This window comes from Puma concolor, chromosome A1 (assembly GCF_028749965.1).
Source record: "Puma concolor isolate L17-30 chromosome A1, mPumCon1.1.hap2, whole genome shotgun sequence".
Lineage (NCBI taxonomy): Eukaryota > Metazoa > Chordata > Mammalia > Carnivora > Felidae > Puma > Puma concolor.
In genome coordinates, this window is record NC_141667.1 from 3,524,163 (window position 1) to 3,549,969 (window position 25,807).

The following is a 25,807-nucleotide window of genomic DNA, read 5'->3' on the forward strand; positions in this document are numbered from 1 at the left end:
ATCACCAGGGAAACACAAATCAAAACCACAATAAGATACCACCTCCCACCTGTCAGAGTGGCTAAAATTAAGAACTCAGGAAACAACAGATGTTGACGAGGATGTGGCGAAAGGGAAACCCTCTTGCATTGTTGGTGGGAATGCAAACTGGTGTAGCCACTCTGGAAAAGAGTATGGAGGTTCCTCAAAAAATTAAATATACAACACCCATTCTTGATAAACACTCTCAGGAAAATATAAACAGAGGGAAATTTTCTCAACATGGTAAGGAACACTCAAAAACAAACAAACAAAAATACCTAGCTTACATCATACTTAATGAGAAGCAACTAGATGATTTTCTCTTAAGATCAGGAACAAGGCAAGATGTCCCCTCTCACCATTTCTACTCAACATCGTACTACAACCCCTAACTAATTCAATAAGGAAAAGAAAATAAAAGATATACAGACTGAAAAGGAATAAAACTTTTTGTTCTGCCTGTGTTTATGCAGACAATCCCAGAAAGTCAACATTTGCAACAACAACAAGCCTCCTGGTAATAATAAGTAATCATCATTAGAGCTGCAAGATACCAGATTAACATACAAAACTCGATTGCTTTCCTATGTACCAACAATAAACAATTGGAACTTAAAACCCAATGACAATACAATTTACATTAAATATAACATGTACACATAAAAATATAACATGTACACATCCATCCTAATAAAATGTGTACAGAATTTACATTTAGAAAAGCACAAAAATCGTATTCATGAAATCAAAGAAAATCAAAGACCTAAACTTCACAGTGAAGGAAATTATCAACAAAACAAAAAGGCAACCTACTGAATGAGAGAAGATATTTGCAAGCAAGGCATCCAAGAAGGAGTGACTATCCAAACTATATAAAGAACTTATAGGACTCAACACTAAAAATAAATGCATAAATACATAAATGCATAATTAAATAAATAAATAAAAATGGGCAGAAGATCCAAATAGATATTTTTCTAAAGAAGACATTCAGATGAGCAACATGAAAAGATTCTCAGCATCAGTAATCATCAGGGAAATGCAACTTAAAACCATAAAGAAATATCGCTTTACATTTGCCAGAATGACTAAGATCAAAAACGTAAAAAATAACAGGTGTTGGCAAAGGTGTGGAGAAAAGGGAACCCTGTGCACTCTTGGTGGGAATGCAAGTCTTTCTGGGACGCCTGGGAGGCTCAGTCTGTTAAGCATCTGACTCTTGATCTCAGCTCAGATCATGATCTCATGGTTCATGAGTTCAAGCCTTGCGTTGGGGCTCTGTGCTGACAGCATGGAGCCTGCTTGAGATTATCTCTCTCTCCCTCTCTCTCTGCCCCTCCCCTGCTCATTCTCTCTCCCTCTCTCTCTCTCAAAACAAATACATAAACTTAAAAGAAAAAGTAACAGTCTTTCCAAAAAATGGTGCCAGAAAATTGGACATCCACATACAAAACAAAACAAAACAAAACAGAAAAAGAAAAAAAGAGTCATCACAGAACTTGCAGTTTTCATAAAATTTAACTCAAGATGCATCATAGACTTAAACGTAAAATGAAAAGCTGCAATGCTCCCAGAAGCAGACATAGGAGAAAATCTAGTTGGCCTTTGGTGAGACACTGGGTGTTTAGACACAGGATCAAAACCATGGGTCTGTGAAAGGAAAAACGGAAACGTTCTGCTCTGTGAAACTTAACTGTTGGGAGGTTGAAAAACGAATACACAGGCTGGGGAAAAATATGTGCAAAATCCATATTTGATAAAGAATTCTGTCCAAAATATACAAAGAACTCTTCAACTCAACAATAAGAAGACCAACAATCCAATTAAAAGTGTGCAAAAGGTCTGAAGAGATATCTTGCCCAAGAAGGCATGCATATGGCAGGCAAGCATATGAAAAGACCTCCAACCTCAGATGTCATTAAGGAAGTGAAAATTAAACCAATGATGAGCTGCCATTGCACACCTATTAAAATGACTAGAATCAAACAAAACGAAACTGGCAAAACAAAATTGACAATAACAATTGCCCACAAGGAGGCGGAGTGGTTAGAACTCTCATTCACCGTTTATAAAATAATGTAACATGGTTTTCCATCTTGGAAACAGTTTCATAGTTTCTGCTAAAGCTCAATGTAGTCCTACCATGTCTTTAAGCAGTTGCGTTCCTAGGTGTTTACCCAGTGGAGTTAGAAATGTCCATATGCACAACACCTGCAAAAGTTTTGTAGCAACATAATCTCCAAAACCTGGAAGCCACCAAGGTATCCTTCAATCAGTGAATGGAGAAATAAACTGGGATACATCCTTACAATGTGACATTATTCAGCAATAAGACGAAATGAGCTGTCAAGCCAGGAAAAAAACATGTAGGCCCCTTAAGTGCATATTGCCAAGTGGAAGAAGCCATACTGAAAAGGTTACACTATGTGATTCGGACTATATGAAATTCCAGAAAGGGCAAAACTGTAACTGAATTTTAAGCACAGCACAAGTGGCCACGGTTTGGGGTTGTGGGTTGGGACGAATAGGTGATTCACAAGGGATTTTTAGAGCAGTGAAATTCTTCTGAATGATACTCTAATAAGGGGGGGGGGGGGTCCATTCCCTCTGGGCCTTTCAGGTTTTGTTTCCTGTAAATTCCCGGTTCCAGGTTGTCAATGTTTCCACTGAGTTCTTATAAACATTGCATTATGGGAATGCTACCTATGAGAGAAGCTTATTTTTGTCTGTCATATGTTACATCATTGAAATGCCCTTTCCCTAGTCCACCACTCTTCTGTGACTTTTCAGAGTGCTCAGTTCAGAGTGAACATTTGTTATACAGAAAGCCTTCATCTTATTTTAATGCAGTGAATGTTATGGTTATTTTTCCCCACTTTCCTCTTTTTTATGCTTTATAGAAAAAAAAAAAAATAACCCAGGCACACACAGAGGACACACTGTATCTCCCAAAGCAACTTGAAGTTTTGTTTTGCTCATTTAGGTCTCTAATCTATCTGTAATTCAATTAATTTAATTTTCCATGTGGATAGCCAATTATCCCACTGGTTTTCAGGGACCTATCTGCCATGTGTTCCTTTCCTACATGAACATACAAGTGTGTGTTTGTGTTTCTGTTTCTGTACCTTCTACCCTGTCCGATTGGTTCATTTGTTCATCTCAGTTCCTACATGACATTAAATATCACAGCATTATCATTATTCTTGCTGTTTGATAAGGTGAGATCCTCCCTTTATGATTCCTCAGAACTCTCTTGGCCACTCTTAGGCTATTACTAAAAGTAAGGATGAAACTATCTAGTTTTGTAGAAAAATATGAAGCATTTGATGTAAATTTAATTACATGTATGATATAAATTAGAAAAAAAAATGATGTGCTTGCCCCCTCCATCATTTTGGGATGTCTATTGATTTGTCTTCTTTTATGTCTTTCAATAAAGTTTCATAGGCTCTAGAATGAAGCTCTTACATATTTGAGTGGTGTATATATATAATATATATATATATATATATATTATATATAGTTGTTGCTATTTTGGGTGGGATTTTGAAAATTACATTTTGCAACTGGTTGTTGCTTATATTTAAGAGCATTATTGATTTTTTCTTTATTGATATTATATCCAACAATTTTCTGAGCTCTCCAATTAATTCTTACCGTTACCTCCAGATTTTTCTGCATTTTCCATGAAAATGAAGAATTCCATGAAGACAATCATATTATTTAAGAAAAAGCGCTCTTTTATATCTCACCTTCAATTGTTTTGCCTCAGAGTTCATATTAGAAGATTAATATAACTCACTTCAAGAGAAAAAATAATCCCTCAATCCATGCAAAAAAAGATAAAATGGAAAAAAAAAAAAACACCCCCATCAACCCACGAGGCTCCCTGGATTTCACACTTGGTAGGTTGGGACTAAGGACCACAGACACTGGGGTCAGGTCAGCAAACATATTTACCGTTTGGACAAATATGTAGACAAAGAATTTAAGTCCCACCTTGCCATTTTTGCCCAAAGTCACAGCTAGCAAGTCATGAAAACACACTTATGTTTGAATATGAATGGAGGCAACCTCTATTCCGCAGAAATGGAAATAAGTCCATTGGACCAGAGTCAGCAGCCACAGCCCAGGTACCCTGACATGACACCAATGTGTCACTGTCAGGCTTGAACTGACCATGGCTATCGTTCCCTGGCCCATTTTCAGTCAAGAGCATTACTTTTCACTTCCCACTATAAATGTTTAAAGAACGCACAGCGTGCCAGTTGAAAATGTTGGCTATGACTTTGCTCCTTGAGCAAAGTTTACATCATGACTTGTGATGAGATCCAGCTACATGGGGCTTGGCTTCCAAACCCCATGCTGGCTCCATATCTGGCCAAGGAGGCAGCACAGAGAACATCCAAAATAGACCATGAGGCTGTTCTGAGGCTTTGCTGAACTGTGCTGTCATTATACTGTTCTTATTAAGTGTTTTGAGAAGATTGACATGGATTTGCATTTTATCTGAGAGCTTCCTGGTTTCATTAAAAATATCTAGTTTCTGTTCAATTTGTTGATATCTGCTGGAAAATATGCCTCAGCCTAAAGGAGCAGTACAAAACCTCAGTCTGAGGATGAGTTGGAAAAGCAGGTTGCTGGTTTTTCTCTCATGTCAATCTTCCCCTATCCTTGACAAGGGACACCCCAATTTTTAGCCGGGCACATGATCGCACAGAACCAAAATCCTGTTTCCCCACCTTCCTCACAGTCAGAAGTAGCCATTTGTCTCTTTTCTGGATAATAGCGTGCAATCAAATGCTGTGCTCCTAGCACACCTTCCTCACCTTTCAGATGCAACGGCCAGAGCTCAAGAAGTCATCTGGAAGTGGAAAGGTTTTACCAACAACGTCGTAGGGGAGGAAGAATGCACCTTACTTCCCCCAAATCGTGGATCTCTGGGATGTCCACCTCCAAACCCCTTTCTCATGTGAAAGAATTAAACTTATCTTTTTATCAAAATCACTATTATTTTGTGTCTTCTGTCACTGAGAGCCACACCGAATTCTCACCGCTACCGGTGTCTACCATAATGCAGGTCTATCGTTTGTATTGGCAAAACGTTGACAACATTCCCTTTAAAGATGGGGCAAGTGTCAAAAGATAAAGCACAGCTCTGCTTGAAAAGCTTTCTTTTGGTGAATAGAGCCAAATCCCCAAAAGCTATTAGAATACTTTGCTTCGTGGTGTTATTGCCCAGACCTCACTTCCTGCGGTCTCTCTACTTGCGATCTCTGCTGTATGATAATAAAACCAAGGTGAGCCCTTCACCCCCACGCCTCACTCTAATCCCATCATGGATTCTCATCATCTTCAGGAAAACTTACCATCCCAGTTCCTCACCATAACGAAGACACATTCTCTTATGTCTCCGTGGTTTTGCACAACCTACCCTATCTGCATGAAACAATCAATCCCAGTTGACCTCTTTCCAAGACTCAGGGCTTAAAAAAAGTTTTAACGAGGATCACCCCATGCTGGGTTCTGCAATTCCTCTGCAGAATCAGACAAGCCTTCTCCACCTTCTTGAAAGTCCCCAGTGCAGAGACACCCTCTCTCTCCCAAGTTTCTACATCTATGCAGAATGCTGTTATTTGCTGTGTGCCGATAAAAAAGTAACGGCAGGACGCTCCAGCCTCCACTTCTCCAGTACACGTGGAGTTTAATAAATCTACAGAACATCTGGAGTCCGGATGTTAAGTGAGATGGTCATGGGCAAGGGTCACTTGGGGGACACTTGACCTTTTGCTTCTCTCTTGTCCCATTTTTCTCGTCCCATTGCCTCATGGCATTCGTCTGCTGCCTTTCCCATAGGACTTTGCTGCCGAAAGTCATGTCTCTCTTGATTTCATCTTGACAAGCATGCTCCTTTCAAAGAATTCCTCTGAAAAAGAAACGTTAGAGTGAATACCATGTTATGTGTATCATTGTGCATTCCTGGCTCCTCCGAGGGCATAAAATTCCTCGAGGAAGTTTGATGTGCTTTATGACAACCACAGAGTGCCTAGTACATAGAAGGTGATCAATCAATATTGATTGGTGGAATAAATAAAAAACTTCGTTCTGTGGATTCATTCTGGATAATTCTTTCTGTAACGTAGCTCTTGATTTTGTTTTTATCCTTGTCCCATGCACCTTGTAGACCCAACCGAAATGGACGTACTTGAAGATGTCTCCTATGAAATAATCAACAAATACGCACATTCCTCTGGACTATACGGTAATTAACACAGTTCTTCATATGATTAGTACACATTGTATGTAAGCTAAGGTCCCCTGTAACTGACTGTCATTGTAACTGGACTGGAACTAGAGTCATTGTATAATGAGAGAGAGAAAGAAAGCATGAGGAAAAAGGGAGGGAGAGAGAGGAAAAATAAGGAAGGAAGGAAGGAAGGAAGGAAGGAAGGAAGGAAGGAAGGAAAGAAGGAAGGAAGGAAGGAAGGATTTTTGCTGCTGCTAATTTTAATTTCATTTCTCTACTTGAAGACTGTCCTTTGCCTAGATATATATATATATATATATATATATATATGTCTGTATATACATATATACGTATATATATATATACAGACATATATATATATGTGTATATATATATACAGACATATACATATGTATATATATGTCTGTATATATATATATGTATATATATACAGACATATATACATATGTACACATATGTATATATATACATATATGTATATATATATACAGACATATATACATATGTACACATATACACATATACATATATACATATGTACACTATCCTTTGCCTAGATATATATATATATATATATGTCTGTATATATATATGTATATATATATACAGACATATATACATATGTACACATATGTATATATATATATATATACATATATGTATATATATACAGACATATATATACATATGTACACATATGTATATATGTCTGTATATATATGTGTACATATGTGTACATATGTATATATATGTCTGTATATATATATATACACAGACATATATATATATATATATATATATATCTAGGCAAAGGACAGTCTTCAAGTAGAGAAATGAAATTCAAATTAGCAGCAACAAAAATCCTTCCTTCCTTCCTTCCTTCTTTCTTTCCTTATATATATATATACATATATACATATGTATATATGTGTGTATATATATATATATATATACACACATATATATGTGTATATATATATATATATAAATTTTTTTAGGACAAATTAGGTACCCACTGTGATCGATGCAATATGCTAGAGGTTAATCCCTCCAAAAGACTGGGCTAGTGGATCATCTTTCTTCTCACAATTTCAAGTTATTTTATAGGACAGATGTGATAAACACTCAAATTTCTAGTTCAGTTCTCAATCTTAAATTTATTGACACATTCTAAAGTGTCCTCAGGTTAGCTCTGGTTTCCCTCTCCCCCCTGTCTTTATTAAAGAATAACTTTCAAACACCCACATGAACCACAGACATATACTGAGATGAAAGCTGGATGGTGGTCTACTTAGAAAAATAGATTGAAAATGGTTTTATGTGTCCTGAGAGGGCAGGGATGATAAAGCAAATCTCTGATTGGAAGACTGTAGGACCAGAGAGAGAAAAGACATTTGCTCAGGAATATAGAGATTTCTTTATTTGTTTTCTCTTATTTTCAAACCCATTGTGTACATTAAGGTTTGCCTTGGAGACCCTTAACCTGTCAGGATTATAAATGATTATTGAGTTTGCTTATCAAATATGCAGTGCTGATTGGCTCGTCTGAATAACCACACGGATTTGGAGTTATGGTCGGAACCAGCTCTCAACTGACGGCTCCCAAATTGCCATCCCCAGAACACCCCGGCTCTCGCGACTGGTCTCGGGCTGCTCTGACTTCGGCGCTGCTCCAGGGGAGAGAAGCCACCGTCCTCTGTGCGTGGAGACCAGAGCACGCCGCGATGTGGGGTGGCTCCTCGGCTTTCTCCAACAGCTCGTGTGATTCGCTGCATCCCATCGGGTCGACTCACGCTTCCGACCATCGAGGACACCAAACGATCCCTCTGTGTGGCACTGGGATGGGGTGTCAAAAATGCAGCTGTCTCTTCTTGCAGGGCTCTGACTTGCTAATAAGCTAAACGAGTGAAGAGAGGGACTCGTGCTCTTTACCAGCTTTCTAGAATCTTCCCCTGTCTGCCACAACACAGAAGCATATGTTGTGTTCGAAAGCTTTGCTTGCATACAACATTGTCTGTGATGAATGACGTACCGACATTAATTGCACCTGTACCTGTGTATACGCCTAAGTCTATAGCTGTATTTGAATCCGCCTACGTCCGTATCCGCATCCCTATGTGTACCTGTGTCTGTGCCTACACCTGTTCCTGTATGTGTATGGATACCTGTGTCTCCATCTGTATCCCTGTGTGTCCCCATGTCTGTATCGGCATTTGTACCCACATCTGCATCTATAGCTATTTTATCATCCACACCTGTCTGCTTAGCCGAGCTAATTATACCCAACCGGACTGTGGGGATCCCTCTGCAGGGCACACATTCAGGAGATTTGAGAGCAGCTTTGAGAGAAAACTGCTGCTACAATACCGCCCAAAAAAAAAAAAAAAGAGAGAGAGAGAGAGAAACACCCAGGACACGTACTCATATCATCACATTTAAAAATCTAGCCAAATTTGCCCCCCTCTCTTATTTTTCCCCCAGAGGAGAGCCCAGCCCCGCCTTCCCCTGGCTCCTCAGCGGCAGCTGCTCTCAATCTCTTTCCGTTTCCTACATCCTTCCTCAAACCCTCTCTACGTCCCATTTTTATTGGTTTGTTTCAGTCCTGTGTGTACGTCCGTTTAAATAGAAATCGCACAGCCTTGCTAGTATCCGCGTGGCATGAAATTACAAGCAGGTGAGAGTTGAACAATTAATACTTCCTTTTTCTCCGTGGCGGCAGGAGCGGCGCCAATTTAATGCTGTTTAAGCTTATTATCTAATTGCATGGGCTAGCTTCAGAACCGGCCTGACATGAAGGCAGACGGGGGCTCTGTTCCCTCTGCAGCAGAATATTCAATTATTTGTTCTGACTCATGTAATTCCCTGTATTCCAAGCTTGTTAATGTCATTACAGAGCTGAAATAAAGTGATTACTCTTAATGAGTATTTATCCAATAGGTAATGCCGCTCCCTCACCCTCCAGCTGACAGTGGACGAGCCTGGGTCCCTCGCCCCTACGCTCCCCTGCTCCAGAGGCGCCCCCCCCCGCCCCCCCCCATCTCTTGACTTCCCTGTCAGGGAGGCAACATCGCATTGCGGTGTTCTGTGAAATACTGTCAGATGATGGGGAAAAAATAAAAATCTTTAAAAAAAAAAAAAAGGGAAAGGAAGAATTGCAACGTCCCCCGGCAGAGTTCCAGCTAATGACCACAGCTTCTACGCACTGGCAGGGATGACAGCTTGTGCTAAATGATAATGGCGTGCCTGCTGTTGGGTTTGCCCACTTATGTTATTTCTCTTGACATGGTTCTGGGGAAGGCCTAATTTTTTTGACATTTGACCATGCAAATTTGAGTCCTGATACATTATTCTGCATTTACATCCTCCCAGTGTTGCTGTTGAAAGTGTGCTACAAGCCGCAGGAGCTCAGCTAATAAAGGCCACCGAATGAAAGAAAGTTAAATATGAATGCAAGAGGGGGCCTAATGAAGGGCTGGCTTGTACATCTCAAAGATGACCTTCTAGAGACGAACGAGTGGAAAATCCTTTTTAAAGCAAATGGTGAAGAATGTAACATCCATTTTTTTTTCTAGAGTATTTTTAAAGGTTTTCAAATATATACCAACGGAAGAGGAAAAAAGACCCCATTATATATTACATGGACGTTTTTATACTCAGCTTATCAGGTAGTGCTATTAACCAATTTCATGGTGGTGCCGGCTTCTCAAACCCTGAAATGCCTGATTCTGCGGGAGGCATCTTGATTGCCGGGCCTACTGATAGATCCTGTCTAAATTTACTAAGTATTTCCACATCCTCAAATGCCGTGCCTTTCGGGTCTCAGAGAACCCTTCCCTATTACGGATTTCTGTGTGTTTTGGAGCAAACCAAAATATATCCTACATTGTCCTAATCCCTGGGCCAAAATGAGAGACTGATTTAATAAAAATGAGATAAAAGTAACTAAACAGTAATTCATAATAGTATTAAATAATAATACACTAAACGGACTTAAGAATCACTAAAAATAAGCACCTAATCCTGATAATGATAAAATGAGTATTCACAAGTTTTATTTTGTCCATCAACATTAACGTAGGTATTTTTTTTTCTTTTTCAACGTTTTTATTTATTTTTGGGACAGAGAGAGACAGAGCATGAATGGGGGAGGGGCTGAGAGAGAGGGAGACACAGAATCGGAAACAGGCTCCAGGCTCCGAGCCATCAGCCCAGAGCCCGACGCGGGGCTCGAACTCAGGACCGCGAGATCGTGACCTGGCTGAAGTCGGACGCTTAACCGACTGCGCCACCCGGGCGCCCCAAAATGTGGGTATTTTTAAAAGCCCTTCTACTCTACAATGTTTGCGAAAAGAAAAAAGTAACCGCTTACCACTTGCCTATATTTATGTTTTTATTTTCGTAATCATTCACTTCACTAAATTGGCGTTTCTTCATACATTTTGAAATGCTTATTGTGAAGAGTCTCTCTGGTCGTTAAATGTATTAAAAGATATCATTTAATAAGAAGGAGTAGTTGCGATTTGATAAGTATTAAGAACAATCCAGAGAATTGTTTGTAATTATGGAATAGACAACATTTTTCTCTTTTTGCCCCTTCCTCTCTCCCTTCCTTCACCCTCCTATTCTTTTCTCTTCCTTTTTGTCTTCTTTTTTTCCCATTTCTGAGTACCCATTATATTTTTAAGCACTCACTCTGCTTCTCTATCTATCCATCACAAAGTGGATCTGAGCAGTGCACAAAAATAAATAAGACAGAGTGTCTGAACATAAGACTCTTGAAATGAGGAGTGATTAAGCAAAAATAGGAAGATGAAAAAAAAATCCTTTGCTTAAAAAAAAAAATGTTCTTATTACCAGGAGGTTAAACCACCTACTTGAGATCAAAGGTAGAAAATGTAGCTGTCAATTTGATTTCTATGAAGGGGCTGTTTTCCTTCAAGCTTTCTAAGATGCTCTCACATCTGATTCTGTGCTTAAGTTGTTATTATTGGCCGAGCAGTGCAGTTCTAATCCCTTACCTTCTCCCTGCTTTCGTCTTCTGGAAAGTGCCGGAACGGAGACTAGACTAGAAGTGGCTGTAGCAGCTGCACACTCCATTTGCTCTTGTACTTGGGAGACGATCAGGTGGCAAAGCCTGAGATTCCACCACCAGGCAACCTCCACACACCCCGTCAGCCACAACCCCGGGTCCAAAAGCACCGTGTACGTTCTGAGACACGGGCTAGAACGCGTACCAAACGCAGACCCTTGGTTCAAAGGACGAGACGGATAACAGCACTTCTAAGAGGGCTTCCCGTCACCTTCGGAGTCAGGGAAACATAGCAGAGTCCACAAACAGGGTCAGCGTACATTCTGTTTCTGTCAGAAACATTGCAAGACAGAATTTAGAATTTAGTTTTAAAAATGCACTTTGCATCTGTGTTTTTTAATTTACGTTTTCAAAGATAAAGAGTAAGTAAGTAAATGACATTGTAATAACCAGAGTTGTCGTTACTGTTGTTGTTGTTGTTGTTGTTGTTGTTGTTGTTTTCAAAAACATAGATAAAGCAGCTCAAAAGCTGGCTTTCCTGTCTGAGGAACATAACGTGAAATGCCCTTCCTCACACAACAATTAGGATGTAGTCTTTTTGGAGAGCAATTATGGAGGCAGCCATCAAAATCTCCCTTCCATCATCCATACCCATCACACTAAGTTCCTATAAAACTATCTGGGCTATGTTGGCACTCCGTAAAGCAAGCCCCCATTGTCTGGAGGGTCTACAGGATTAAACTAGAAAACAGGTGCCACAGTGAGCCAGTAACAGCCACACATGGCCTCCAGAGGCTGCTACAGACGTCTCCGAAACTTCTCCAGTGAGTCAGTGTGTTAGTCACCTCTTGCTGTGTAACATTAATGCCACACCCGCAGTGGCTTAAAGAAGCACGCTTCTTAGCTTATAGTCCCTGTGGATCACAAGTCTGGGCACAGATTAGCTGGGTGTCCTGTCCGGGGTCTCAGGAAGCTGCAGTCCAGGTGTAACCCAAGTCTCAGACCTAATCAAAGGCTCTACCGGGGAGGAAGCCACAGCGAAGCTCCCTTAGGTTAATGTAGAATTTGGTCTCTTGGCAGCTGTAGGACTGAGGGCTTCAGGCTGTTTGTTGTCTGGATGTCAACCTGTGCTCTCAGCCAACCCCAGTTCCTTGCCAGGTGCCTCCCCTGTGGCAGCTTCCTCCTTCACAGACAGCAAGGGAGAGAGACAGCCACACTCAAGCAAGGAAGCACCAAAATATTGGGTGACCCTGTCATGTCATTATGTGCACATAGTCATGCATATCTCGTTACCTTTGCCACATTCTGTTAGTGAGAGGTAATTCCCAGGCTCTGCCATCCTCAAGGGAAGGGAATTACACAGAGGCAGGAATACCAGGAGGTTGGGGTCATGGGATTCAGGACAGCCTGCATTCACTTATTCACTGAATCTCAGTGAGTGGCTACTAGGTATTAGGCAGGCAATGTTCTTGGCAAGGAAGACATGTCAATGAACGGAACAGTCATGGGGGCTTAAATTAGAAAGGAGAGAAAAGACAATAAAGGAATAAACAATAAACTATTTCTCATACCGATAACTGCTGTGGAGGTTAAAAACAAAGAGGAGTAGAAAAAGAAGGGAGAGGAGGAGGAAATGAGGAAGGAGGGTGTTAAGAAAGGAAGGGAGAAAACGTAGTGTGAGAGAAAACCCCAGGGGCAGGTCCTTACGTTGGGATGTTAGAGAAGGTCTCCCTGAGATAGTGACATTTGAGCTATGTCATACATGACCTTACAAGGACACAACCTTGCAAGGACCTTGTGTGTGATAGAGTTTTCCAGTTGGAGTCATAGCAAACACAAAGGGAAGAGCAAAAAGATGGAATGCGACTAGAGGCGCTCGTGAGCAACAGTTATACAAAAAGATATGAAAGGGGCAGGTGGGAGCTGGTAAGATACGGAAGCCAAGGTGAGGGGTTCGGACTTAATTCTAAGGGCAACAAGGAGCCACTGGAGGGATTGGCCTTTGACAGGCACAGAGATCATTCATCCATCGTGCAAGGTTGGAAGGTAACGCGACTCCTAGATGCAGGTTGGCTGTTATGTTTGGTGGCAAAATAGCAAGCGAAGTCAGTCCGGTGGCACCAGTGTTCTTAAATACAAATCAGGAAAGGTCATCGGCCCAGAGTGAGATGTTTTACAATGCTGAGAGGGAGGTCCATAATTGTCAGCTAGTGATAGAATATGTTCCTTGAAAGGAGTTGATTTTCTAAGAAACATTTATTATTACAGCAGTTGTATACGTGAATCATAGAAAGCTACAGAGTACAGACAAGCAAAAGTTAAACATATTATAAAGTCATCCCCTCACTATCCAGAGATCACCACTAACCTTTCAGACCTTCTTCCATATAGGGCTCTGTACACAGGTGCACACACACACACACACACACACACACACACACACACATTGGTATTTAAATCAAAATGGGGTCTTACAGCTCACAGTGCATACTCTTGTGAAATTCTTGGTATATTTTTTCAAGGATAGTCTTTTAGCTTTTAAAACCCAGATTATATTTAACTTTTTCTAATTGAGTTTAAAGACGCTATTTCCATCTAATTTGTCAGAATCTAGGACATGTTTTACAGTGTTATTTCCCATTAGTCTTTATACGTATAGGATACTGATTGTTAAAGAAACTTAGGCCAATGTTCTGTAGAAAAAGCCACTATTTTAATTTGTTTCTGCTTCCTTCTGGGCTCAATTAATTTGTTTTTCATCCCCATGTTTTCATAAACTGAAAACTAAATCTACACGCTTAGAGTTAATTATTGCTTTTATAGGACAAAACAGTGGTGGTATTAAATTCTTGATGTTGAATCCCAACAAGAGACACATACTATTCATGTTAACCACCAATTTAGGGTGGTGACAGCCTCATCCCTCCATTGTACACTTTCCATTTGAGAGAGGGGACATCACACAAATGCCCGGTGTCCTTGTCGGCTCAGACAGCCATAACTAAATACCACAGACCCTACAGACTGGGTGGCCTATGTCAGAAATTTACCTTATCACAGTTCTGGAGATTAGAAGTCCAGGACCAAACTCCTGGCTGATGTCTCTTCTTATAATGACAATGATCCCATCAGATCAGGGCCCCATCTTTGTGACCTCACTTGACCTCAGTGACTACCTTGAAGGACCTAGCTCCAGGTACAGCCACACTGGGAGCTAGGGCTCCAGCATGTGAATTCCAGTCCAGAGCACCAAGTTACCATCATCCGTTCACCTAAGCATTTCATCAACAATTCATAATAATTGTCTCCAATCAACGCTTTAATTTGCACTTCTGAAATATTTTTAACGTTTGTCATTCTTATCATATTTATTATCTGGAGGTTTTTAAAGAACAGTTAACTTATAAAATGTCCTTGTTTTTTAGTTTACTTTTTTATTGAGAGAGAGAGAGAGAGAGAGAGAGAATCCCAAGCAGGCTCTGCACTGCCAGCATGGAACCCAATGAGGGGCCTGAATCCATGAACTGTGTGATCATGACCTGAGCCAAAACCAAATGTCGGATGCTTAGCCAACTGAGCCACCCAGGTACCCCAAAATGTCCTTGGTTTTAATGAGAAACTAAGGAATTGCACTGCAGGGAGAAGCAATGTCTCTAAGCTTAAGAATACCATGCTCTACTTCTCCAGTCCTGCCAGGCCATCCCTATCAATGTACTTTTCACACGAGTTGGGCCAGTGATTCCTGTGCTTCCTGGTGATACCCATGCCACCTCTGCCCTTCGAGCTGGGGTCATTTGCATTCAGTCCGAACACCTTGCTTTAGAGTGTCCAGCAGTGTGGGTGTGCCAGCAGATTTGTCTGACACATTTCCATCACACTTTCCGTTTTGAAGAGAATCTACTGGGTATAGAATCCTAGGTTGGCAGTGGTCTGTTTCTTTTTCTTCAATATGCTTAAGTTGTGATGCTGTTCTTTTCCGGGTTCCATTACTTGTGTTCACACATCAGCTGTCAGTCTCATGGCTGTGCTGTTGAAGGACATGTGTCATATTTCTTCTCCCTGCTTTCAAGTTACCTCTTTAGTTATGAGTCTTGTGTTTCAGTTGTACATGCCTAGATGAGACTTCCTTTCTACCCACTCAGCTGGGGTTCCCTGAGCTTGACCCCCTGGGCTGACATTTGCAAGACAACTTCCAAACGTTTTAGGTATCTTTGTTTTCTTTCTTTTTTTTTTTTTTAATTTGAATACAGTGGACATACAGTGTTACATTAGTTTCTGGTGTACAACATAGTGATTTAACAACTTTATACATTAAGTATCTTTGTTTTCAAATGCTTCCTGTTTTCCATTCACTTTCTTCTCTCATTCTGAGAACCTGACTACATGTTTGCCGGGCTTGTTGTTCATTCCTACATTTCTTTTATGTTCTGTACATTTTCCTTTTTTATTTTTTTTTATTTTTAATGTTTATTTTTGAGAGGGACAGACAGAGCATGAGTGGGGGAGGGGCAGAGAGAGAGGGAGACACAGAATCTGAAGCAGACTCCAGGCTCTGAGCTGTCAGCACAGAGCCCAACGTGGGGCTCGAACTCACGGACCATGAGATCATGACCTGAGCCGAAGTCGGACCCTTAACTGACTGAGCCACCCAGACACCCCTTATATTCTCTATATTTTAAGTTCATATTTATCTCTATGATTCATTTTGAACATGTTCTATTATACCGTCTCCAAGTACAATAATCTGTCCTTATTGAGTCTGGTATATTTTCCATTCATCAATGAATTATTAGTTTAGTTACATATTTTGTGTTAAAAAATGTTTATTAAGTTTTTATACATTCTTATTTTTGTTAAATTATGTCTATATATATAATTATATGCATATATATAATTAATATCATCATTATTAAATTAAATATGTATAAGTTTTGATTTTTGGTTATTGGATCTATTAAATTCTTCATGTATAATTTTATCTTCATTAATTCATATTTGCTTTTCTTGTAATTGTCTTTATGTATGTGATGGGGTAGTGCATAAATGATTGTGCATTAATAATCCTCATAATTATATATTAATAATCCTTTATGCATGTATTATGCACCTAATACATAACATGTATTATAGTTGTATAACCATTTTTCTCATTCAAAGAACTTGGCTTGAAATGTGACTTGTTATTAATACCGTCACTATATTTTCTTCTATTTGACATTTTTTTGTCAACTTGTTGCAAGTTGTTTTTATTTCTTCTCTTCTTCCTTTTACGGGTTAGAGGTCTGATTTTTTTTTTTTTTAATTTTTTTTTTTTTCAACGTTTATTTTTATTTTTGGGATAGAGAGAGACAGAGCATGAACGGGGGAGGGGCAGAGAGAGAGGGAGACACAGAATGGGAAACAGGCTCCAGGCTCCGAGCCATCAGCCCAGAGCCCGACGCGGGGCTCGAACTCACGGACCACGAGATCGTGACCTGGCTGAAGTCGGACGCTTAACGGACTGCGCCACCCAGGCGCCCCAGGTCTGATTATTTTTGCTAATTTAGCTGGATTTTTAAAATACAAAGTGAAAATCTGTATAATTGTATAAAGATATATTACTTGATTGTTTATTGTTTACTTAGTTTAACAAGTAAACTTGTTGGTATATGTTCCTTTGTATATGTTCCTTCTTTCTCCTTAAATTTTTCTCCAATTTCCCTTTCCCTTTCTTTCTGGCATATTTAGGTTCTCTTTCATTCCCTCTTTTCCTTCCCCATACACTGATTGGAAATCCAATTATGATTTTCTCCTCTGATAGTAAATACTGTGCTTCTATAAGATAAATCATACAACTGATATTTCCTTCATAAAGTATAAAAATAATAACTGTGCCCTGACATTGAGCTGTTTCTGCCATCTGCTTATTCTTTATCCTGAGATTAAACCTGGAGAACGTCTGTATTAACTCTTTTTCCAGAGTCACAAATAAGCCACCTTTGGATTTCTGATAGTTGAGAATTTAGAGTTCTGGGAATTTATTCTTTATTTTTAGGAACCTTTACTCATCACTGAAATTACAATTCCCAGTTGTATTTTCATTATTAAGATTTTATTTCGTACACTGTAAATGTTTCCTCATTATTGTATCCTTCCCATGCAATCTTGCCCTGTCTTCATTTTTCTCGTGGTTCAATGCGCTTGGATAGACTGCTTCATGGAAAAAAAAAATGATTCAGATAGAGAACATGAACATACCACTTTCTGAACTTTTGCATATCTTAAAATGTCAAAATTCTCATGCTTCTCATCAGAAGACTAGACGATGGCACCACTTACTAAAATATTGCTGAAAAACATTTCATTTTCTCACAAAAGCTGCATACATTTCAAACGTTTCTAGCTTCCACTATAGCACCTGAAATGTGTACAATATTTGGATCATCTTTATTTTGAAAATAAATTTTTGCTTCGAAATAAGAATAAGAAAAACATTGACATTTTATCCTTCTCACTGCAGTCTAGGAATCTCTCTAGGGTATCAGAAGCATCGTAGTTATTCATTTGTGTTTCACTGTAATCAGAATGACTTCTTAATCAGAGGACAAAAATTTCTTTTTTTCAAATCAAGCATTTTGTATTATTCTTATTTCCCCATTTGTTATTTTTTTTAATCTTTCTCTCTCTGGAACTCCCCGTATATTTTTTCCCAGTATATTTTAAATTTTCATCACTTGTCCTGCCAATGTTTCAACTTCATATTGGTGATTCCAATTGATATAATGTTTACTTTTTTTCACTGATACATATTTTCTGTCTACTATTACAAAACCTTAATTTAGTTATTTCTAGAAAATTGTGTTTCTGTCTCATAGACTTCAAAGTAGTTTTGGCTAATACTGGGACAGGAATAGTATCCACATATGGCACCCAATGTAGGGGTCAGGGTGTAAATGGCAGGTTAAAGAGATAAAACAATAAGAAGAAAATGTCAGTCCACTTTAGTTATAATCAAAACACAAGGCCAACGGAGCACAGCTTTCAAACCTCCTTGCAAGTGCATTTCTTCACACAGGACATCTTGAGCCTCCGATCTCTCTCGGGAACGTTGTCAAACAATTCCACAATGCAGAGTTTACTCTTTGGTAGCACCATAACTGCCGTTGAAAAATTATTTTGTCTTTTTTGTGAAATATGGCCCCGGTGGACTGCAAGCTTCTTAAAACCAAGCGTAATGTGCGCATTGAGCATTGTGTCTCTTCCCCTCAGCATAGCTGTCTCACCATAAATATTTGTTGAATGAACAAATAAATGACTGCATCCAACATAGGCAACTGGATCACCTCTATGGGAAGCTTTCTGTTGATCTCGGAATTGAACTTCTCCCCTGATTCAGACCTTCCTTTGTTGTTGACCAGAGCCCCGATAAACTCCCCTGACATCAGAGGCATCTAGTGCTGATGCCTTGGCCTGGGTAGGCGAGGGGGACACTTCAGCACAGGGAGGTCAGAACACTCAAAATGTTTCCTTCAGGGAAAAGCCCAGGTGTATTTGTTGTTGGAGGGAGAGGCGTCCCTAGATGGCTAGCCTGCTGTTCTGATGCTGTCACCCTCTCAGTCACAAAATGAGAAAATCTGCTGGGACATTACATTCAGCCTGATGAGCAGAGCCATCCTGCAAGTGTGTTCGGGAAGGACTGGGTAGAGCTAGCAGGGGGCTCAGCCAGCAGGGGGCTGCTCTGGAAAGTGTCCACCTATCCGTGCTGGAGAAAATTCAGATTCATCTGCACCCCAGCTGAGGACACACAGCTACAGCTCAGATGGTCCCCTTCCCCTGCACAGCCTCAGCAAAGAGCAAGAGAACCATTAGGTCGTCAGTTTCAACAACATAGTTTTAACAATACCGAGTATAAGTCCAATAAGTCTTTATATTGATTTACTCAAGCATGTGGCATTTCAGCAGGAATGGGCATGAAAAGTTACGTGAGAAAGAATATTCTATGTCCAAATAAAAGTAGACGCAAAGGCAGGAAGACAGGGCCACGCTGGTCATGTTGGAGAAACCACGAACAGACCAGCATGGTAGGAGGTACGTAGATTGTAACACCACTTTTATCGTTATTGTTTTCTCTATGCCTTGCTAAGCTCCAAGACTTAAGAGACAAACAGAACTCCTTGGAGGACATTTATCATCTTATAGGGACATTTGGCAGTTGTGACGGTGTCTCACTTCTCTACTGAAGCTTGAGGGGGAAAGAGCAGAAACCGTCAACTCCACATTCAGTGTGGAAGATGTTGATGGCCTTCCTCCAGAGTAGCTCACACTCCCCTAAACCTCTCAGATGCAAGACCACAGAGGCAGGTGGATGTAGAACACCTGAGCTAGTTCCAAACCTAGGATGGAGGAAATCATAGCTATTGATTCATATTCAGCTCACGGAGCGCGAGATCGTGACCTGGCTGAAGTCGGACGCTTAACCGACTGCGCCACCCAGGCGCCCCAAGAAACTTTTATAAGGCTGCCACATCCATCACATCACCAGTTTCACGGTTAACACAGAGTGTGAAAAGATCTTCAACAAAATTTGAAATCTAAAATGTGGTTCTCAAAACACATTTCAATACATCAACATTCTTCAGGATTTCATCAGTGGTTATTACAAGTGTGTCTGCAACAAGCAAATCTGTTTTGGCCTGTGTCACTGTGGTGAATTCTTACAAGCTCTGAAGACGCCTGTGATGGAAACTTGGTTTGATGAAGGATTTTAGGGATGTATGTTAAAGGAGTTACTCATAGAGTGAAATGAATAATTGCAAAATTATATGCATTACTTATACACGAGTATAGTTTTTATAAATGTTGTATTAAATCATAATAGTGAGGGATATGAAGGCCAGTGGGTCAGCAGCCCCTGTGAGTAAAATCATTTCGATGAGAAAATGAGCAGTGAAATTTTTCACCTGAGAAAATCAGAAAAAAATATGTCTAGGTCAGATCAGGATTTAAATTAAAAAGTAGAAAAATAACCATTGATAATACATAATTCTAGAAAAAAATGATGAGATTGACCTGAAAATTTTAAAATTGGAGTAAGTCTTTGATATTCAGCACTTCCAGGCTGATAGAGATTCAAAGAGATAATGGCTTTTACATCACAAGACTGGGCAAGATCTCAGCACCTACCTTTTCCCCAACATCATGCCTACTATATCCAGTGATGTTGGTTCTGGATTTCCCAGGAAATGGGGTGTTGGAGACCCACTACTTGTGCCCCAGATCACTTGCTCTGAAATGCATCTTTGAATCAGGACACACTGAATGATTCACAGATTACGTGATCAAGGGTTCTGATCAGAAACTACCAAAGATGAGATGCACACGTGAACTGAGCATACCTGTGGCCAAGCAAAGCTGTCAAACCTGTTGACAATTTTCACTGGGATAAAACCAGAGACAGTGACTAGAAGAACCCCTGGTGTGGCAGTGAGACAAGCTTCTCTTTGGACAGCAATCATCTTGGATTCACGAAACTTATGCGTAAAATGTCAACTGGTCAACAGACACTATGTTTGTGTTGAGATGATTCACAGCCCAAAGTAAACAGTCAGGAGCAGGAGAATCTACTTTCGGCAAATTTGTTAACAGGTCACACTTCACCACCGTGGTTGGGGAAACGTAAGTGACCCAAAGCAGTTCTGACACATTTCACGTCTGGAAGGTCCAAGTGGGGATTGACTTCAGAACAACTGGGATGTAAAAGGAGAAAAATGCCCATGAGAAGTTAAGGGGACTGAGCCATGCAGGGTGAACATGAATCTACATCTGGAAAGCAATCACAGGACACGGGCAGCCTTTTGGCATCTCAGCTGCACACTGGCCTGAGTCATCTGATTCATAAGGCACACCTGTCTACATCTCAAAAAATCCCAGGTATTTTTTAATATCTGAAGATATAGGTCACATAGCATACAAATCACTCATTTAAGGGGTACAGTTCGATGCTTTTTAGTGTGTTCTCAGAGTTGGGCAACCATCACCAGACTTCATCTACTTAGCATTGTATCAGAGCTTGCATTAGGACTTCATTTATCTTACTGCCAAATGAAATCCCATACACCTCTTTTGTTTATCCACTCACCAGTTGACGGACACTCAAGTTGTTTCTACTTTTTTAACACTATAAATAATGTTGCTATGTACAGTTGAGTACAAGAGCTTTTGGATTCTTTGTTTTGTTTTGTTTTACATATGTTTTCATCTCTTGGAAATAAACACCTAGAGCAGAATTCTTGGGTCATGTGTTAACACCATGTGATTGGTGTTTTGCTAAGTGGCTTCAATATTTTGTATTGCCACAATCAAATTATGACAGTTAATGTTTCTCCATATCCTCGCCAACATATGTTATTATCTGTCTTTCTCATGACCTCCATCAGAGAGAGTGTGAGGTGGTATTTCAGCGTGATTTTGTTTTGTATGGTTCTATTTAATGAGACATGTCAACATAACTCTCTCAAATTATTTAAATATTGCTTCCTTTAATTCTTTGCACATATTTATGATAGCTTCATTGAAGTCTTTGTCCGCTAAGCCCAACATCTGAGCCCTCTCAGAGGTCTCATTTCTTCTTGTCTTCTGTGTATAGACCACAGTTTCATGTATCTTTGCATTTCTCATGATTTTTATTGTTGAAAACTGGATGTCTTCTATAATCCATTGTAGCAACTCTGGATAAGAAGTACTCCCTCAGGCTTTTTGTTGTTGCTATTGTTTGCTTTTTTATGTTTCTAGTAGATGGCTGATCTAATTCAGTACCGTCTTTCTCCCACAGTCTGAAGCTTCTGATAGTGCCCCTCAGATGATGCATCTTTAGGCAAATGAGGGGTCTTTTCTACCATCAAGGATGTCTGTGGTCTTAGCTGAACTCCCCAGAGTGGCTCTTTCTGTGATTTTCTTATTAAGCTTCAAACTCCTCTACCTTTATTAGTATCACACAAAGCCATTAGCCTCCACTAATTGCTAGGTGTCTGCCAACTTTTCAACAATGCCCTGTGACATAAATTGTTCCATATCCCAGACCAATTAAATCTGAGGTCTATTAAGAAGCAGGACCTATCTTTGATACTTTCTTAGACCCTCAGAAGGCTTTTCTCAGACATTGCTTTTCTTTTTCTCTCTGGCAAACTTCTAGGTGGTCTACTGGCTTTTACCGTTGCTAACTGATGTCTTAATAGCACATCACCAAGATCTCCATTGTTTTCAACAAAACCTTTAGGCATGAACCTCCTCAAAACCCATTCCAAGTAGTCATTCAAGTTGAGGACACCATAAAGAACTCTCTTTTCTTATGGCCTCATCACCCCCTGCACAGAATCTCAGCATCACTGCCCTGGGGCTAGGGACTCTTCTTAAGTGAATGCCCTGCTCTACAACATGAGGGCTGGGCAGGGATGGTAGCCCTGGTCCCTTGGTTTGCCCCTCCTGGCACTGAAACTAGGGTAAATGTTTATCAGGGCCCAGAATTCTTGGCATACTACATCCAAGTTAAAGCTTCTATCCTAAAAATCGGGGCAAGTTGGAGGAAAGACTCTCCAACCCAATTGACTGCACTTTCCTAAAATACATCTTCCCTATCATGAAGCTATATATGAGGAGACATGACAGTGGTCTTCCCCTTTCAAAATGGAGCTGGATCTCCAGCCTGGGAACTGAGGGAGAAGTTAGACCCATTTTCTTGGCCATAACCACTTGGAATACAGCTCCCATTACACTCAACTAGAAAGGGATTTGGGAGAGAGCCATGGCTCGCAAGTCACAGACGCTCATTGTTCTTGCTGGGATATAGAGTAGACTTTCTTAAATAAATGTTTCCCCATTTGCTTGATGTCCTTTGGACAATTTCCAGATACTTTAATTTTGCTTTCATAACTGTCACCAGTTAAATGAATGTTTCACTGGCAAGAGGGCCCATTGAGTTACTCTCACTGCCATTCCAGAAGCCCCTCATCTCATATATATATTTTTTTATTTTTTTTTTCAACGTTTATTCATTTTTGGGACAGAGAGAGACAGAGCATGAACGGGGGAGGGGGAGGGGCAGAGAGAGAGGGAGACACAGAATCGGAAACAGGCTCCAGGCTCTGAGCCATCAGCCCAGAGCCTGACGCAGGGCTCGAACCCACGGACTGCGAGATCGTGACCTGGCTGAAGTCGGACGCTTAACCGACTGCGCCACCCAGGCGCCCCTCATATATATTTTTTGAAGGAGGAATTTGATTTCAAAAACTCACACAAGCATAACTTTGTATAATTCCAGCATTGGTTTAGTGAAACTACTATAAAACCCAAGTTGTTCCTTTTGTGATGGGAAACTATCATAAAATGTATGTAGCAACTATACCAAAATATACTTAGGAATTTCTCTTTACATTCAAAAGCAATAGTCATATGGCATTAGCTGTTTACAGCTTTGAGAAAGGCTATAATGTTTTTGATATCATAATCATGCCAATCGTATTGTGGTTTTACTACACTTGATCTTAGCCAAAAGGCCGAGAGGCGATCATATTGTAGTTTTAAAATGGAGCATCATCACCCCCCAGAAGTAGATCATTCTCCATTTTTCTTTGCCATTTAACAGCTGGGCATCCTCTTCCAAGTCAACCTGAGAAACCATGATATTGTCTTAAAAAAAAATGGCTTCTGCGGTGAAGAAGCGTCCCATGACCTGCCGGACACCTTGCCCTGGTCCAGCGATTGCCCGTGTGCTCTTGGAGACACCTGTGAGCTGCAGCTAGGCCCACTGTCCACCGAATGTCTTTCATGCAATTTTATCTCTGTTAGTCTGAACCTGTCTTCACCAATAAGCGGTTCCACCTGCAACAGTCCCAAATTGTGATCTGGAACATGCCCAGGGTGACATGCAGCTGGGCCAGGTCGCTAGGCTCTCTATCACTGTGCACATAATACAACACCATCGAAGCCTGTTGTTAGGTCCCCAAGGTCATCTAAAGGACCTCTCCCTTTGAGAGTTGGTGATCACATCCAAGGTTTCTGCACATCTCTGTGTGCATACAGCTCTTTCTCTTCTGAAGGAAATAAATTCCCAGCAGGCCAAGGTGTGCCAGTGCCCCGGTTCTGAAAGCTGCACCTTGCAACTGCATACCCTTCTTAATGTTCTTAAAGGTCTAGTGAATCAGGAACTATGTGGGGACTTCCAAAAACCCTGACATAGCTGGTAGTCTCGTGGGCATCTGCCTTGTTGAACAAGGGGACCAGCTGTTAGACGGAGGGTATGGGAGGAATGGCAGGATCTTGATTCTATCCCCTGGAAGTGCCAGCTCCTCTGGGCACATCCATTTGGAAGAGGTGCAGTAGGAAACCATGTCTGAACATGGCTCCATTGCCATTTGGGGGTATTTGTTTTTAAGTCACTTCTTTTTCTACTCTTTGCCCTCATAGGTTTTCAAAAACATCTTAAGGAATTAGCTTTTAAAGCAAAGCTAATGAAATATATACATATAGATGATCTTGATATCTAGTATATAATAGAATAAATACATCTATAACAAAACAAATAATATGTGTGTATGTGTGTGTGTATCAGTTAGTTCATAGATGTATTTCTTTTGAAAAACAAAGACATGAATGAGTCTCGAATAACGATGGTGCTTGATGGTGTTATTTTTGGAGTAAGACATAGGATGTTGTTGGGACCAGAGTTTATACGTAAAGCTAGTACTAAGGTTTCAGTCTAGAGTTGGGGGTTGGGGGGGTCTTAGGTAAGGAAGTCATTAGATTAATTGCTGATTCGCAAACAGGTTGCCACATCCAAGTGAACTACTGGGTTAGGGGCCACACCTCCTTGAAAGCTATACTGTTTCCTTACCACCTTGCTCAAAATGCCCCTCTTGGGAATTCCTCCGACCAGCCATTTGGTTCAGCCTGGTGGCTCATGTGCCTCTTTTGTTGCTATTAAAAAAAAAAAAAATCTCTTCTCCTCTGACTTCTGGGTGGTCACCATCTCTCATGTTCATAGAAGGGCCCAACCTGTGTCTCTCTGTAGTTTCTACTTTACTCACGGTAACAAGGACATTTACTCTGTGATTTTGTTTATTGTGTACCATTTGATTCTTACTTAAATATGGTGAGAGGCTCGTGATTATTTTCCTCTCTAACAGAAGTAGAAATTATAGCTTAGATAAGCCAGGGTCTTAGATCAGGGTCTTAGTTGACATTTTATAAATAAATATGTATATGTATATATATATATATATGTGTGTGTGTGTGTGTGTGTGTATACACACACACAGATATGTAATGTATAGTCGGAAGGAAGGAAGGAAGGAAGGGGGGAAGGAGGGAGAGAGGAAGGAAGGAAGGGAGGGAAAGAAGGAAGGGAGGAAGGAAGGAAGGGAGGAAGGAGGGAGAGAGGAAGGAAGGGAAAGAAGGAAGGCAGGCAGGAAGGGAGGAAGGAAGGGAAGGAGGGAGGGAGGAAGGAATTATAAATC

General features: G+C 40.4%; 1 pseudogene; it reads right to left on the reverse strand.

Moving 5' to 3' along the window:
• Positions 1 to 23,709: 23,709 nt before the first annotated feature.
• LOC112861924 (U2 spliceosomal RNA) lies at positions 23,710 to 23,860 on the reverse strand (annotated as a pseudogene).
• Between the last annotated feature and the right edge of the window lie 1,947 nt (positions 23,861 to 25,807).